We start from the raw sequence: 16,047 nt of genomic DNA on the forward strand, positions 1-16,047 counted from the left end.
TGCTCTATTCACTGCACCACCTAGCCTCCCCAAAGGTTTACTTTCTTGACAAAATCACTTTTTTGGTTGTTGTTACTGTTGTTAAATAAAAACACATGCCAAGTTCAGTAAAATATGAAAGCAGAGCCACAATATGTTTTTGTGCACATAAGAGCACATAAGATAATGTTGCTCAGTGGTAAGCAATTTGGAGGCAGAAGTCAATTTGCTCTTGAACAGCTATGTCAATGTTCTCCAGGTCTCAAATTTCTCAACTGTTAAATTAGAGGGTTTGGCTAGGCAGGTTCTAAGGTTTCTAGAAGGTGTAAAGCCTTTGATTATTATGTTTCTCTACATGAAATGATCACAAGGATCGTCAGAAGGAAAAACAATTAGACCTTTTTTGCTTGACTCAGAGAGCAGGAAAACAATTCATTATGGGATAAATCTAACATACTGTTACAATATTCCTGGTCTTTGTGTTTGCTCAGAGAGGTCTGGGGAAAATGTTGATTCTACCTATTATCAAGACAGGTGACATGGAATTGATGTTGCATTGGCCAAGATTTGAGCGACCTAAGTCACGTACACCAAGATAGCCCACTTCCCTTTGTGTTAATCAATAAGCTGACTAGGCACCCATCAGGAATACCTACTCTTTGAAGAGCATATAAACTGTTTGCCCACCTCGTTAGGGAACTTTGGTCTTAGAAAGATGGCCAAATGACCATCTTTTTATTAATAACATGATGGTATTATTAATAAGATGATTAATTTACCCAGAAATTATGACTCTTGAATATTTTTAATTATCACATGAGGAATGGCTCTTATTCTTTATAAATTTGAATAAGTTATATATTTACCATATATTTGAGAAATGAGGCCTTTATCAGAGAAACTTGCTGTGGAAATTTTTTTTAATATTAATTCATTATCTGTTACCTTTTAGGAAAATGTAGTTTCCCTGATTTTCTCTTAGGCCTATTTTTGCTTTTGTTTTGTCTGAGATATGATTACTACCCCTGCCTTTTTTACTTCTGCCACATCATATTAGATTCTGTACCAACCCTTTGTTTTACCTCTGTGTGTTTTTCTGTTTTAAATATGTTTATTGTAAACAATATACTATAAGAATCTGGTTTCTTTTCCATTCTGCTTTATCCTTCTGTTTTATAAATGAGCTTTCTAATAATGGAGCTGTCACAAAATGGAATGGGTGGCTTTAAGTGATCCTGAGTTTATAGAGATTCAAATAGAGGATGAATGACCACAAGAAGGATTCAACCACTCATTGGGTATGTTATAGAGAGTTGTAATGTAATGCCAAGGAAAGGTAACTTCCCAAGGTTCAGAATACCAGCATAGGTGCTCTCCATTTTATTCAGTGACCAACCAAGAACAGAGAGATCAAAACATGACATCATTCCAAATACAGCATTTACTAAGGGTGATTAAATAATCTCCAAGTACTACCCCACCCCAGGACCTTCCAATCATTCAATCAATTACAAAGTCCCTGTTCTAAATACTTCTCCACCCCTAGGCTATACCTTCATTTGGTCCACCACAAAACCCCTCTTCTCAAATGGAGATTAGTTTTCAAACATAAGTAAAATACCTTCATTTGTCAATCACAGAGCACAATAAGGTCAAAAGTTCCCCACCCCTGGATCACAATTGAATCTACCCCAGAGTTACATCAAGTTTAAACACAGCACTTAATACCCAAATGGAGGTCTTTTCTTCATCTTGACACAAGGCAAGTTCTCAGCAATCTTAGTTCCTGGGGAGACAAGGCTTAGCAAGGCCCTAAGATACATTGCCAGTCCCTTCATGAATTCATCCTCTGTCTGTAGAACAGTCCTAGAACCCCTGAACACATTAGCAAAGCCCTCTCCCAGGATTTCTGTAAACATACAACAAGAAAATCCTTCTTCAGGGCTTCTGAACCAACAGAAAGGCTCCCAGACCCCTGCAACAACAGCACTGTCCTTCACCCAGTGGACAGTATTCACTCTGTCTGCAGGACAGTCTCCAGACCCCTGCAACAACAGCACTGTCCTTCACCAGTGGACAGTATTCACTCTCTGTCTGCAGGACAGTCTCAGGGCTTCTTAACCAAAAGCCAGGTTCCAGGACTTCTTCAACAACAGGACTGTCTTTCACCAGTGGACAAATCTGGCAAAAGAACATCAAAACAGACAGACAAAGTACCAGCAAAACAGCCATGTCTCCTCAGTCCTTGGCAGCTCAGGGGGCAGGTCTCAAAAGTCCAGGGCAATTCAAAGCGGCCACCAGCAATTCTCTTAGTCTCTCTCTCTCCACGAGGTGCTGCTTCCAAAAAGATCTTCTGCCTCTCTCTTGTCTCTCCAAATCTAAGTCACCAGCTCCTCCCAGTTCAGGACTTTCTTTTCACATCAACAAGTCCATCCCACAGGTGGGATTAACAAGCTCTGGGTTTTAACACAATCAATTTGAAAACCAAGCCAATACAGGGGAATCTTTAAATGCCATTACTATCACAAGAGTATTCATGATTTGGGTGGGGTTTGAATTGGATAGCCTTTCAAATCACTTTTAGTGCTTAGACACATGGCAGAGTGATGTCATCAGAGCCTAGGAGAGACTTACTTAAGTTACTCTTACTCACTGCAGGAACATGTGCTTGTGGGTGTTTTTAACCTTTTACTCTACTTTTCTTGTGGTATGATGCATCCTAGTCATCTGTGGTTTTGTGTAATCTACTTACTAAACTACAAACTTGATTAAAGAAGGCACCAACACTTACCTAAATTTTATATCTGCTCCAGAGCCTAGCAAATCACTCTGAACACAATAAGTGTTATTATTGTTCAGTTTTTTCAGTCGTGTCCAATTCTTTGTGACCTCATTTGAGGTGTCTTGGAAAAGATACTAGAGTGGCTTGCCATTTCCTTTTCCAGTTTATTTTACAGATAAGGAAACTGAGGCAAATAGGGTTTAGTGACTTACCCAGTGTCACATAGCTAGTGAGTATCTGAGGCCGGATTTGAACTCAGGTCTTCCTGACTCCAGCCTAGTTCCCTATCTACTGTGCCACCTATAGATAATTCATAAAATACTTGTTGTCTCCTATATCACTAATAAAATTCTTTTTAAGGCAATTATTTTTTATAAACATGTAAAGTAACATATTAAGTTAATTAATAATTTGAAAAATCATGGTTTCTTGGATATAAAGATCTGAATCCATGACCTGTGACACACATGGACTGTGTGATCCTGCTTCTCAGTATTCTAACTAAATTTCTAAAACAAGTTCTAAATCTTTTTTTGTCACAAACCCCTTTGCCATTCTGGTGAAGAATATGGACACATCAGAATAATATTTTCAAATGCATAAAACAAAATAATTGGTGTACCAAAGGAAACAAATTATGCTTAAATATAATTAATATAATACATATATTAGCTGTGTATATTTTGCACATATTTGTAGTATATATATATATATATATATATATATATGTGTGTGTGTGTGTATATTTTTGTGAGGGTATACACGTACACACTTAATGTTCCAAAATATCTTAAAACTATTAAAGCTTAAAAGGTTAGAAAAAATACATATACATATGTGTGTACACACACATGCATGTATGTATGTATAAAACATATATGAATCCTGGTTGAGAACCACTGTTCTGTAAGTTGAAGAATTGAAAGTGGCCTGTATTGGTAGGATGAGTTTCCTCTTCTGGGAATTAATTCCTTATGCCCAAGCAATAATAGGTCCACTCTCTATCAATGTTTTGTATTTACTTATCTGTCCAGATCTTTAAGAATACCTGAGCACCAACCCTTTCTTAGACACTCTGTAGCTGTGTCACCCTGGTCTAATCACTTACCCTCTGCTCAGTTGCTCATCTGTAAAGACAAACAGTGATAGTACCTACTTCACAAGGTTGTTGTGAGATGTAAATGAGCTAACACATGAAAAGTTATTTGCAAACTTCAAAACACTGTATGAATACTAGCTGATATTATTTTCATTTATGCTAGTACAAATATACATATGCATGTCCATATGCACATATATACACAAGTATGTGTATATACATATGTGTACATGGATATATAACACATATCCACACACATGTGCATACACACATGCATTTATTTATCTGAAACCCACCTCCCCAAAAGAAATGTCAGTTTCTGAGGATAGGGGCTGTTTCAATTTGGTTTTTTGCATCCCTAGCATTTAGTACAGTTCAGAGGACCTACTAGCTAATTATATACTCATGTTTATTACCTAAAGACAGCTAAGGAATGCACTGAAAAGAGGACTGGGTCTGAGGTCAGGAAGACACTCTCAAGCTGTGTGACCCTGGGTAAGTCACATAACTTCTGTCTGCCTCAGTTTCTTCAACTGTAAAATAGGGATACTTAATAGCACCTGCCTCCAAGGGTTGTTGTGCAGGATAAAAATAGATAATATTTGTAAAGCACTTTGGAACCTTTTAAAGCACTATGTAAATGCAATTATTAGTTGTTATGTCAAATGTGGGTTTCTTGAGAATTTGATACCTATAAACATGCCCTTCTTCTTAGATGAAATGTGGTAGCCTGTGGGATCAGATCGCCATATATACTATCAAATATAGTTATGCATGTTGGTTTATTCAGCTTCAATGTTTGTAATAAGTGAGAGTTCTATGGGGTTGGAGTGGGAGTGAATGTTTATTAAAAATGATTTCGAATGGAAATGTCTTACAAGACTGCATAAATAACAACAACAATGAACAACACAGCAACAATAATGTATAAAACCATATTAAATTATTTACCTTCTCAATGAAGGAGAAGCGGAGGAAAGCTAAATTTAAACACTATTTTTAAATGTTAAAAATTATTTTATATAATTAGAAAAATGAAATATTTAACAAAAGAATTTATATTAATGTAAAATGGTAAAAATTTTTGAAAAATCTTTATTATTTGATGATTAGAAGATTCTTCCTTCCCTTTCCTCTTCTTCTCTTCTCTTCTCTCCTCTTCTTTCTCTTCTTTTCTCTACCATTCCTTTCCTTTCCCTTACATTTTCCCTTCCTTCTCTCTTTTTCCCTTCCTTCTCTTAGTCTTCCCCTTTCCCTTTATTTTCTAGTCCTTACATTTGTTTACTTCCATTCAATCCCATGTAGTCTGGTGAAGTAAGCAATAACAGAGAGTCTGAGAGTCTAGATCCTGAGTCCAGCTCTGACTGCAATGCAATGTGGCACTGCGCAAATAATTTTACTTTTCCATATGTACCTTAGTCTCACTCTCTCTATAATGGGGATAATAGTGTTTGACTTACCTTCCCCACAGTAAAGTTATGAAGATAACACACACACACACACACACACACACACACACACACACCAAGTCTTTGCCGCAATATAATACAAGGTGTTATTAAGTGCAGGAAAGGCAACTCATCTTTTGGCTCCTGGTAAATATTGTGTAGGCATGATGCTTCTCAGATTTAGAACATGCAAAGTAAGTTTTCATCCTTGCATATGAGTCTCCATGTACAGGACTCTTGTGGTCCATATCAATTAAGAGTGATATCATACATTATGGCTAGCTTCTCCAAAGTTTAAGAGTGGTGAGGTATGGGGCGGCCAGATAGCACAGCGAGTAAGAGCACCAGCTCCACTGTTGGGATGACTTGTGGATCGAATCTGGGCTCAGACACTTAGCACCCACCCAGAAACACCTGGCCGTGTAACCTTGAGCAAGTTACTTAACCCCAATTTCTTAGGGGTGGCCAGGTGGCTCAGCAAGTAAGAGCATCCGCTCCAGTGTCGGGATGATCTGGGTTCAAATCCGGACTCAAATACTTAGCACCACACCCAGAAATAACTGGCCGTGTAACCTTGAGCAAGCTACTTAACTCCGATTGCTTAAAAAAAAACAACACAAAGAGTGGTGAGGTATGGTTGACTTCCTCACCCCTCCCCCAGGTTGTGTACATTGTATCAAAGTTCTTGTTCAAGATTCCTTAATTATAATTAGTGTACAGTCAACTTATAATTATATGTGATGATGGGTTTCAGTGGTGATGTGGGTGAATCCACAGAGATCAGTGTTAGGAGACTTGTAACCTCCTGTGAACTTCCACCCCATAACTCAGTAGAACAGTGATAGAAGAAGGATGTCAGAGACTGCCAGGCTGACTTGGCATAATGAAACCACTCTCAAATTTTGGTATATTTGTCATGCAAGGTTATTTTCTACTTTAGATTTTTCTTTGATACTAATGTAACAATATTGCATTCTAAAAGCAAAATAATTTATAAGTATAACAGACAATTTGCAAACAGCTTAGATTACAAAAGTCAGAGAGGTCAAGTAATTTACCTGAGGTCATATAGATTTTAATAGAAAAGTGGATTTGAAATCAGGGGTTCTCACTCCAAGGCCAGAAGACTTTGCTCTTTGCATTGTGTCATGCTGTCAAGACAAATAAGTGAATGAATGAATGAATGAATGACCAGATAAACAAATAGAGAAATGGATAAATGAATGAATAAAAACAAATAAATGAATAGAGAGGTAGATAGATAAATATATGCCTAGACAAATTAATGAATGATTTGTGTTCATGTCAGATATATATATATATATATAGATAGATAGATAGATAGAGAGAGAGAGAGAGAGAGAGAGAGAGAGAGAGATAGATAGATAGATAGATAGATAGATAGATAGATAGATAGATAGATAGATAGATTAAAGCAGCACAAGACATCCTGCATCATTCACAAGTTGGATGAAAATGATGTGGTCAGAAATATTTTAAAGATATTTTGAAAAGGACTTCAGACTTCCCAGAAGACTGGCAGAATGGGATGAAGCTTCTTCTGGTCAAGTGATGCTAGACCCAAATATGATACCAACAGAAATAAAGAGGCAAGTGATTCTTTAACACTGAGTTCTCATATCAAATGGAAGAGTTCCTAGAACAAGAAAGTGAGATGAAGATCCCACTTGGGGAGGCATTATGGTCCCATGGAAAATATGCTGTCTCAGGGGGCAGCTAGGTGGTGCAGTGAATAGAACACCAGACCTGAAATCAGGAGGACCTGAGTTCAAATTTGACCCCAGACACTTAACACTTATTAGCTGTGTGACCTTGGGCAAGCCACTTAACCTCAATTTCCCTGTCTTCCCCCTCCAAAATAAAAAGAGACTTAAAAAAGGAATTGTGCTGTGTCTTTCTGTCTGTATGTCTCTCTTCTCTCTCTCTCTCTGTCCCACTCTCTAATTTGCATATTTACATTAATTATGCATCCTATAAATTACATATATATGAAATGTATGCCCATATTATCTGCTCAAGAACAGTCCTCTATCCACTACATCTTGGAGCTTCTCCATAAGCTATTCCCTCTACAACCACCCCAAATTCATTGTGTTTATCCTTTGGGCTTCATTAATGTGCTTCCTTCTTTCTACGAGTTTTTGTACCAATAGCTCCCAACTTTGCTCAAAGCACAGGTATGGGCAACCACCACCAAAAGTAGCTGAGCCTTTCTGAGAAAATCCTCTGGAGAGGCAATGTGCACAGGCTGTGTATATAATATCTAAATTTAATGCAAAATGACTTTTAAATTAAACATACCAATGTAGTTATTTTCACGGATGATAATAATGAACATTTATACAGTTCTTTCTATGTATCAGGAGCTATGCTAAGAGCTTTATAAATACTATCTCATTATTGATTATTATTACTCACAACAAGCCTGGGAAGTAAGTGCTTTATTATCCCCATTGACAGCTGGGGAAACTGAGACACAGCAAGGTTAAAATGAATTGCCCAGATACTAGTAGACATCTGAAGTAGTATTTCAACTTACATCTTCCTGATTCCAGGCCCTACTGCATTATTCACTGAGTCACTTAGCTGCCTCCTAACTTATAGCTCCAAATACTGAGGCAAAATCCTCTTCTATATTCTGGAATTCTCTTTAGGAAGTACCTGCAGAGACAAGTTATAATTCACTTTAAGAAATTCCATCTAATTACTTTAGATAACGCATAGGTAACCCCTCAAAGCAATTTTATAAAATTGAGTCAAACTCTTGGTGCTGTAGAAAAAAAAAAACAACAACATGGAATTTGGGTTCAGAGAACCTGTCATCAAATTCCATCTCTGTTGCTCACCAACAGGGTGTTCATGATTTCCCTGAGGTTCAGTTTCATCATATATAAAATGAGGTTCCTGGATGGCCCCTATGTCTCTATGATGCTTTTCCTTTGAAACTAAGACCTATGAAGTGGCTAATGCAGCTGATTTTTGAGGCCCTGTGTTCTTCTCACATTCAACTGGATAGAGATTAGCAACTAGAAAATTCAAAAGCAGCAGGAAGGAATGAACAGAGGCAAAATAAATTTAAGGACTTAATGATTGAGGGTAGCTTGTCAATGGAAACCATACTCCTTTTTGCTCCAATTTTTAAGAGGCTTTTATATTTTTATTGTAATTTAGCATTTAAATTGATTTAGGATCTTGTCATTTGAATACTTTCTCCAATATTCAGTGTGCGCTAATGAAATACATACTCATTCTGTCTATCATATTTACTTAAGAAACTTGTTTTTATTAAGTGCTATGCACTGATTTTTACAAAGTCAGCATGAGGTTTATTTAATGGTGTCTTTGGATATTACATTTGTTCCATGATATATACATGCAAAAATAATAAATTTACACTCCTCTACTGTTTATACTTTAGGAATATACAATGGTTATTTTTAATAGAATTGTTTCATCAAATGGAATATGATATATTGATTTTTATTTCACTTTCTATATAGTTTACATTTAAAATTATCCTTGTTTTGCATACAGTCTACTTGAAAACTCTTCCAGGTTAATTCTCGCTTTATGATTTCATTTGGAAAGAATTCATATTGGATTGTAAACAGTTCTTAGAGGACACTTAGAAGTCATAGGATCATAAATTTGGAGCAAAAAGAGACTTTAGTGTCCATAGAGCTCAACCTCATTTGGAGGTTGACTTAAACAATGGAAACTGAGGATCATCTTGCCTACAACCCTCATTTTATAGGAGAGGAAGACCAAGGCTCAAAGAGGATAAGTGGTTTAGTCATAATATCACAGGTCAGAGTCAAGATGGCAGAGTAAAAGCAGGACCTCTGCTGGGTTCTGGCTTCCACCTCCCCCAATCCATGTAAAAAGAGGACTCTAAACAAACTTTGGAGCTGCAGAACCCACAAAATGACACAGAGAAGCTAACCTCCCGCTGAGGACAGTCTGGCAGGCTGGCAGGAATTGGCCTGCACAGCACTCTGGGAGCCAAGCCCAGCTTTAGCCCCAGGCTTTAGCCCCAGGGCGGGCCTGACCAGCCACCTGCCAGAGGGGCTCCAGATCAGCAGCAGCTGTGGCTGTTACCAGATGTATCAACACATAGATGCGAAGGACAAAGTGAGAGGTCAGTGCAGTCTGGATTTTGGGACCCAGTAAGTGGGAGTGAGTAGCTTTTGCCCCCAGGGCAAGAAGCCACTGAGCCTCCAGAATAGCCAGCCAGCTCCACAGGGCAGCTCCCGCTCCTGACCTGCAGAGTTGTAAAGGGAAAAGCACCAGTCTGAGGGGTAATTGGTCTTGCTTTAACCTTCTTGGATCTGGATTGCAGTCTAGGGTGAAGGTCCTGGAGTGTGTGTCTAGCTTGCCAGAGCATGTGGAGACCTCAGAGAGGGCACCCATCTAATACCTCCGGCAGCTGAGAAAACCCCAGCATTTGGGAGAAAGCTCCCCTGCTGGTGGAAGAGTCCTACTGTGGCAAAAAGCCCAGGGGCCAAGTGACAGAGGGGTGACATGACCAGGCAAAGGAAAAAAAGCAGACAAATGATACCAACATTAGACTCCTATTTTGGAGACAAAAAGGAGCAAAGCATGGAACAGGAGGAAGACAGTGAAGTCAGAACTCCTGCACCAAAAGTTTCAAAGGAAATACGAGCTGGTTACAGGCCATAGAGGACCTTAAGAAGCAGACAAGGGAAGTGGAGGAAAAACTGGGAAGAGAAATGACAATGATGCAAGAAAATTACGAAATGAGAGTCAACAGCCTGACTGAGGAAAATACCACCTTAAAAAACAGACTAACTCAAATGGCAAAAGAGGCTCAAAAAGGCAATGAGGAGAAGAATGTCTTAAAAAGCCAAATTTGCCAGATGGAAAAAGAATCTCAAAAGCTCAGTGAGGAGAATCATTGCATCAGAATTGGATTGGAGAGAATGGAAGCTAATGACTTTATGAGAAATCAAGATGCTGTTAAACAAATCAAAACAAATGAAAAGAATAGAAGGCAATGTGAAATATCTCATGGGAAAACCACTGACCTGGAAAATAGATCCAGGAGAGATAATTTAAAAATTATTGGACTACTTGAAAGCCATGATCAGAGTAAGAACCTAGAAATCATCCTCCAGGAAGTTCTCAAAGAAAACTGCCCTGATGTTCTAGAACCAGAAGGCAAAATTGAGGTTGAAAGAATCCACCGATCACCTCCTAAAAAAAGATCCCAAAAAGCAAACTCCTAGGAATATTATAGCCAGGTCCAGAATTCCCAGAATAAGGAGAGAATATTACAAGCAGCCAGGAAGAAACAATTTGAATATTGTGGAAACACAATCAGGATAACCCAGGATCTGGCAGCTTCTACACTGAGGGATCGAAGGGCTTGGAATATGATATTCTGGACATCAAAGGAGCTGGGATTAAAACCGAGTCACCTACCCAGCAAAACTGAGTATCATGCTTCAGGGGAAAATATGGTCATTCAGTGGAATAGTGGACTTTCAAGCATTCTTGCTGAAAAAAACCACAGTTGAATAGTAAATTTGACATTCAGATACAAGAAGCAAGAGAAGCATGAGAAGGTAAACAGGCAAAAGAAATCATAAGGAACTTATCAAAGTTGAACTATTAACATTCCCACATGGAAAAAAATAATTGTAACTTATGAAACTTTTCTCAGTAGTTGAAGGGAATAGAAATATATATGTGTCTATATGAGGGTATATGGGCATAAGAATACATGTGTGAATGTGTATATATATATACATATGTTTACAGGTATACATAGATAGAGGCCACAGGACCAATTTAACAGGAAGGGATGATACTTAAAAAGTGAAATTAAAAGGTGAGACAGGAATATAATGAGAAGAGATGGGGAGAGACAGAATGTGGTAAACTATCTCATATAGAAGAGGCAAGGGAAAATGGTTCCAATGGAGGGGAAAAATAGGAAGGCAAAAGGGAATGGGTCAGCCTTATTCCCATTGAATTGGTCTTGAGGAGGGAATGAAATACACAGTAAATAGGGTATCTCACCCTTCAGGACAGTGGGGGGTGTGAGAGGATGAGAGGGGGGATGATGGAAGGAAGGCCAGGCTGGGGGGGGGAGGGAAATTGGAAACACCCACTTTTGAAAAGGGACAGGATCAAAGTAGAGAATAGAATAAGTGGGAGGTGGGATAGGAGGGAGGGAATATAATCAGTCTTTTACAATATATCTACTATGTTATTGTTTTGTGTTAGCCACACATGTACAACCTATACTGAAATGCTTGTCTTCCCAGCAAGGGAAGTAGGGATTGAATCTGTTATTCAAAGTTTTAAAATCAAATATATACATATATATGTATATATATATATACATATATATATATACTATTATTAATACTATTTTGCATGTAATTGGGAAATAGGATGTACAGGCACTGGGACATAGAGATCCACTGGAAAAGTCAAAAGGGGTATGGGAGAAAATAGGAGGGAGCAGATTGGAGAAGGGAATATCCTCTGGGACTGCTGTTTTGGGGTGGTGGGTGGGGGAAGTATTGGGAGAAAATTTGTAACTCAAAATCTGGCAGAAATGAATAATGTAAATCAGAAGTTAAAAAAGCATTTGAAAAATGAAAAAAAAAATATCACAGGGCAGTAAATTGCCAAACCAGGATTAAGACTCTCTCTCTCTCTCTCTCTCTCTCTCTCTCTCTCTGACACTCTCTTCCTCTCTCCCTCTCTCCCTTTCTCCCCCTCTCTCTCCCCCTTTCTCCCCACCCATGTTGGGTACCATGTAGTTGGCTCTTCACTCTCTATCTCCATCTTATTTCATTGTCGGTCAGTGATTCATTAAGATCTTGTCTACTCAGTCCTTTATGCTCCACTCACCAGTTTCAGAATAATAATTACTGTCCTGTATAGCATTAATTATTCCTCAGAGATACAAATTGAATGGGGCTCAAAGGGAACCTGTTTACCCTGTATTTTTACCGTACTCATAATTACATATTACCTGAATTGAGCCAGCTGTTTCAACAATTGCCAATTTGCTTTATGCTCTGAGAAGCCACAACACCTGTGGAAGCATGATAGCAGGGCAGTAACATCCTGGAAATGAGTTAAAACTGGCTGAGTTCCTCACATATGGGGATGGGCTGGGTGTTAACCAAAATTAAATCACTCAGAGCTATAACACCCCTTCCTCCTCTCCTCTTGTTTATTTCTCTGATATGACACTTGACTCTAATGCTGTCCCCTATCTCTGGTTGCCAAATATTCAAAGTAGAATGTATTTGTAGGTTACCAGGGTGGTATTTTTAGCCATGACTTTTTATAAGTTATTGAGCAAAGTAGGAAATGTTGCATGATGGAAAGGTTTCTGAACCTACAGTAAGACAAGTTAGAAGACCTGGTTTCAACTCCTGCCTTTGAAAGTGAACAGTGTAACTTTGAACAAATCCCTTCATATTAGTCTGCCTTAGTTTCTTTGCAAAATTAGAGTATTGGATTATACCACCTCCATCATATTTTCCAATTCTAGATCCATACAATGTGAGAACCAATATTTTGACTTAGAGGTATGGTAAAATGAATAGAATTGAGATAGGAAATAAGGTTCCAATCCTAATTGTACCATTTACTGGATATGTAACATTGAGCATGTCTTTATCTCAAACAATAAACATTTATTAAGCACTCATGTATGCCAACCACTATGTTGTTGAGGATACAATAGTCCTTCCCTGAATGGGAGAAGGCTTCCTGGGCTCCCTCAAGGAGCTCCATCTTTCTGAACCTGTTTCCTCTCCTGTATTATGAAAAGAACAATATTGATACAGGGTGTCCCAAGAGTCTTAGTACAACTTTCATCCATTAAATCTTTTAGGATACACTAGTATGGGAGTAGGGAATCCGTGGCCCTTTGACTGAATCCAAATTTCACAGAACAGATTTGTTCTGTAGAACTTGGACTCAGTCAAAAGAATGAATGCAAGGACTTAGAAGGCCACACGTGGCCTCAAAACCACAGGTTTTCCCCCCGCCCCCCAGCCCTAGTACATGCTTCATTGGGTTTTGAGGATTTAATGAGATATCTTCTATAAATCTCTAGACCTAGGGATATGGAGAAATATATATATATATATATATATATATACATATATATGTAGAGAGAGATTTCTATGGATATAGATATTTTTATATAGATACATTTAGATATTTCTATAAACAGATATCTATATCTGTTTATTTATCTATCTAACTAGTTCTTGGTCATCTTTCATTTTCAAAGAGAAGCAATAGCCTCATGATGTTGGGGTAAAATAGTGAATATTGGATGATGTCTTGACTTACACATTAATTTTATTTGAGCAAGGCAGAACTGTGCAAAGTCACGAGCCTCACTCTCTTCCTAAGTCATTGAAATACAATGGTAGGACAGAAGTCAAGATGACCAGAGATACCCTGGGATTCAGTGGATGACCTTGGCATCTTTGATGTCTGACTAAGCTCTAAGTGCTCTAGAGAGCCTGCTTCAGCCACCTTCATGGCCATTGGAACAAACTGTTCTCATCTACCAATTATGTGAGAAGAAGTCTTCACATGCTTGGGATACCCTTTACTCACAGATACATTTGTGGCCTATCAGTTACCTTCCACCTGGTTTAACCCATCTACTGATACAGGTTTACTTGGGTGTGGTTGCATGTTACAACTTCTTGAAGATGCAGGTGAGATTTGGGTGGTAAGGTGAACACAAAGGTGGAAGAATAGTCCTGAAAATGGTTTGGTAAGCCCTCACACCAGAAGTGCTAGCCCACCCTGAACTGTGTATATATCTATATACAGACACATGGATATATATACACATACAAAAATATATATTCATACACATATATTCAGGCATGCATGTGTATGTGTATATGCATGTATATAACACATATTTATATACATAAGCATACAAACAAGAAAGTTGTATATAGCTATACACATAATACATCCTATTCTCCTGAATATTCTATTATTCTTTTTGTAATTATTGTCACTGTTGATTATCACTAGGATGCTACCAAAAATGTCAAAAAAAAAAACAAACCCTCTTTCTTAACACTCACTGCAATTTTATCTGGAAGATTTAGATAAGTGAACTTTGAGACCTGAATTTCCAACAGTAGTTGGAATTATGCCTAAATTTCTCACTTTACTTTACAAATGCAGGCCTGACCTGAGAATCTGAGACAATGAGTTAGGATCTGGACCATTAGAAAGTAGTGGCCTTGGGGCAGCCAGGTAGCACAGAGAGTAATAGCACGGGCTCCAGTGTCAGGATGACCTGGAGATTGAGTCCTGGGCTCAGACACTCAGCACCTCACCCAGAATTAACTGGCCATGTAACCTTGAGCAAGTTACTTAACCCCAATTGCTTTAAAAAATAAAAAAAAAAGAAAGTAGTGACCTTTCAACAAAATGCTGCAAATGCTAAGATCAACTCTAGCTTCTTTCAGTGGACATGCAAGGTCTTTCATAATCTGGTCAAGATCAACCTTTCCAACTTTGCTTATGGAAGAATTTCATTGTTGGATATCAATGAAAATGGTCACTTGGCAGAGTGGAGGCAAAGTAGTTAGTACAGAATTTAATACTTTCCAATTTGCATTGATTGTCACCATGTTATGGGATAAGTAGAATTAAGACAAATACCCACATAAAACAGCAAACAAAATTACCTCATATGTATACATTAGAGAAAATTTAGAGTGAACCAATTGCTCACTTTATAATCAGGAAACCCTAAGTTCTAGGCTTGTGTCTGACTATGTCTAGCTACATCCTCATGGATGAGACACATTTCAGTGCCCCATTCAACTAAGAAAATAAAGATCAGATTAAGGGGGCAAGTAGGTAGAAGATTTAGTAGAACATTGGGGCTGGAATTAGAAAGGCCTCAATTAAAATCTGACCTTAAACATTTACTAGCTGTGTGACCCTGGCCATAACCTCACATAACCTCAGTTTCCTCATTTGTAAAAATGGGAATAATAGCATCAAATGAGATAATTGGAAAACCTTTAGCATAGTGCCTACCACATGGTAAGTGCTATATAGATATTTGCTATAATTATTTTCTTGTTATTAATCTGATTTGATGAAATGGGTTTCTATACTAGGATTTTTTTCATTAATTCAATATTACATTCACTCCCTTTCCCCATATAAACATACAAAATCAATTTTCCTTTCCTATTATTATTATTATTGTTATTCCTTGCATAATCCAGATAATGTCTTCAATTTTAAAGCTTCAAAATGTGATCCTACAACAAATTTTAAGAAGGTATTTTATGAATCTCTGGAATTCTGATTCAAAACTTTCGGGGGAAAAAAACTAGGGAGATTTTGAGATACTGAAAAGTGTTTGCTTCCATTGACTTTTCTCAGTAGAACCATGGGCTAATAACAACTAACATTTTTAGCTGGAGTTTAGGGTGAATTTAGTTCTCTTAGGATACATTTTTTCCCAAAAAAACTAACCTCAACTGTCACCTTCTACATGAAGCCTTTTCTGATTCCCCCAGGCAAAAACAAAAACAAAAACAAACCCCTTGTAATTATTTAATATATACATACTTGTTCTTCCTGATAAAACATAAGCTCCCTGAGGGCAGGTATTATTTTTCATCTTTGTATCTTCGGTACCAAGAATAAGTATCCTTAAGAGAATA

This window comes from Petaurus breviceps, unplaced genomic scaffold (genome assembly GCF_028583685.1).
Source record: "Petaurus breviceps papuanus isolate PSGF00001 unplaced genomic scaffold, PetGlider_PUasm1.0 225, whole genome shotgun sequence".
Classification (NCBI taxonomy): domain Eukaryota; kingdom Metazoa; phylum Chordata; class Mammalia; order Diprotodontia; family Petauridae; genus Petaurus; species Petaurus breviceps.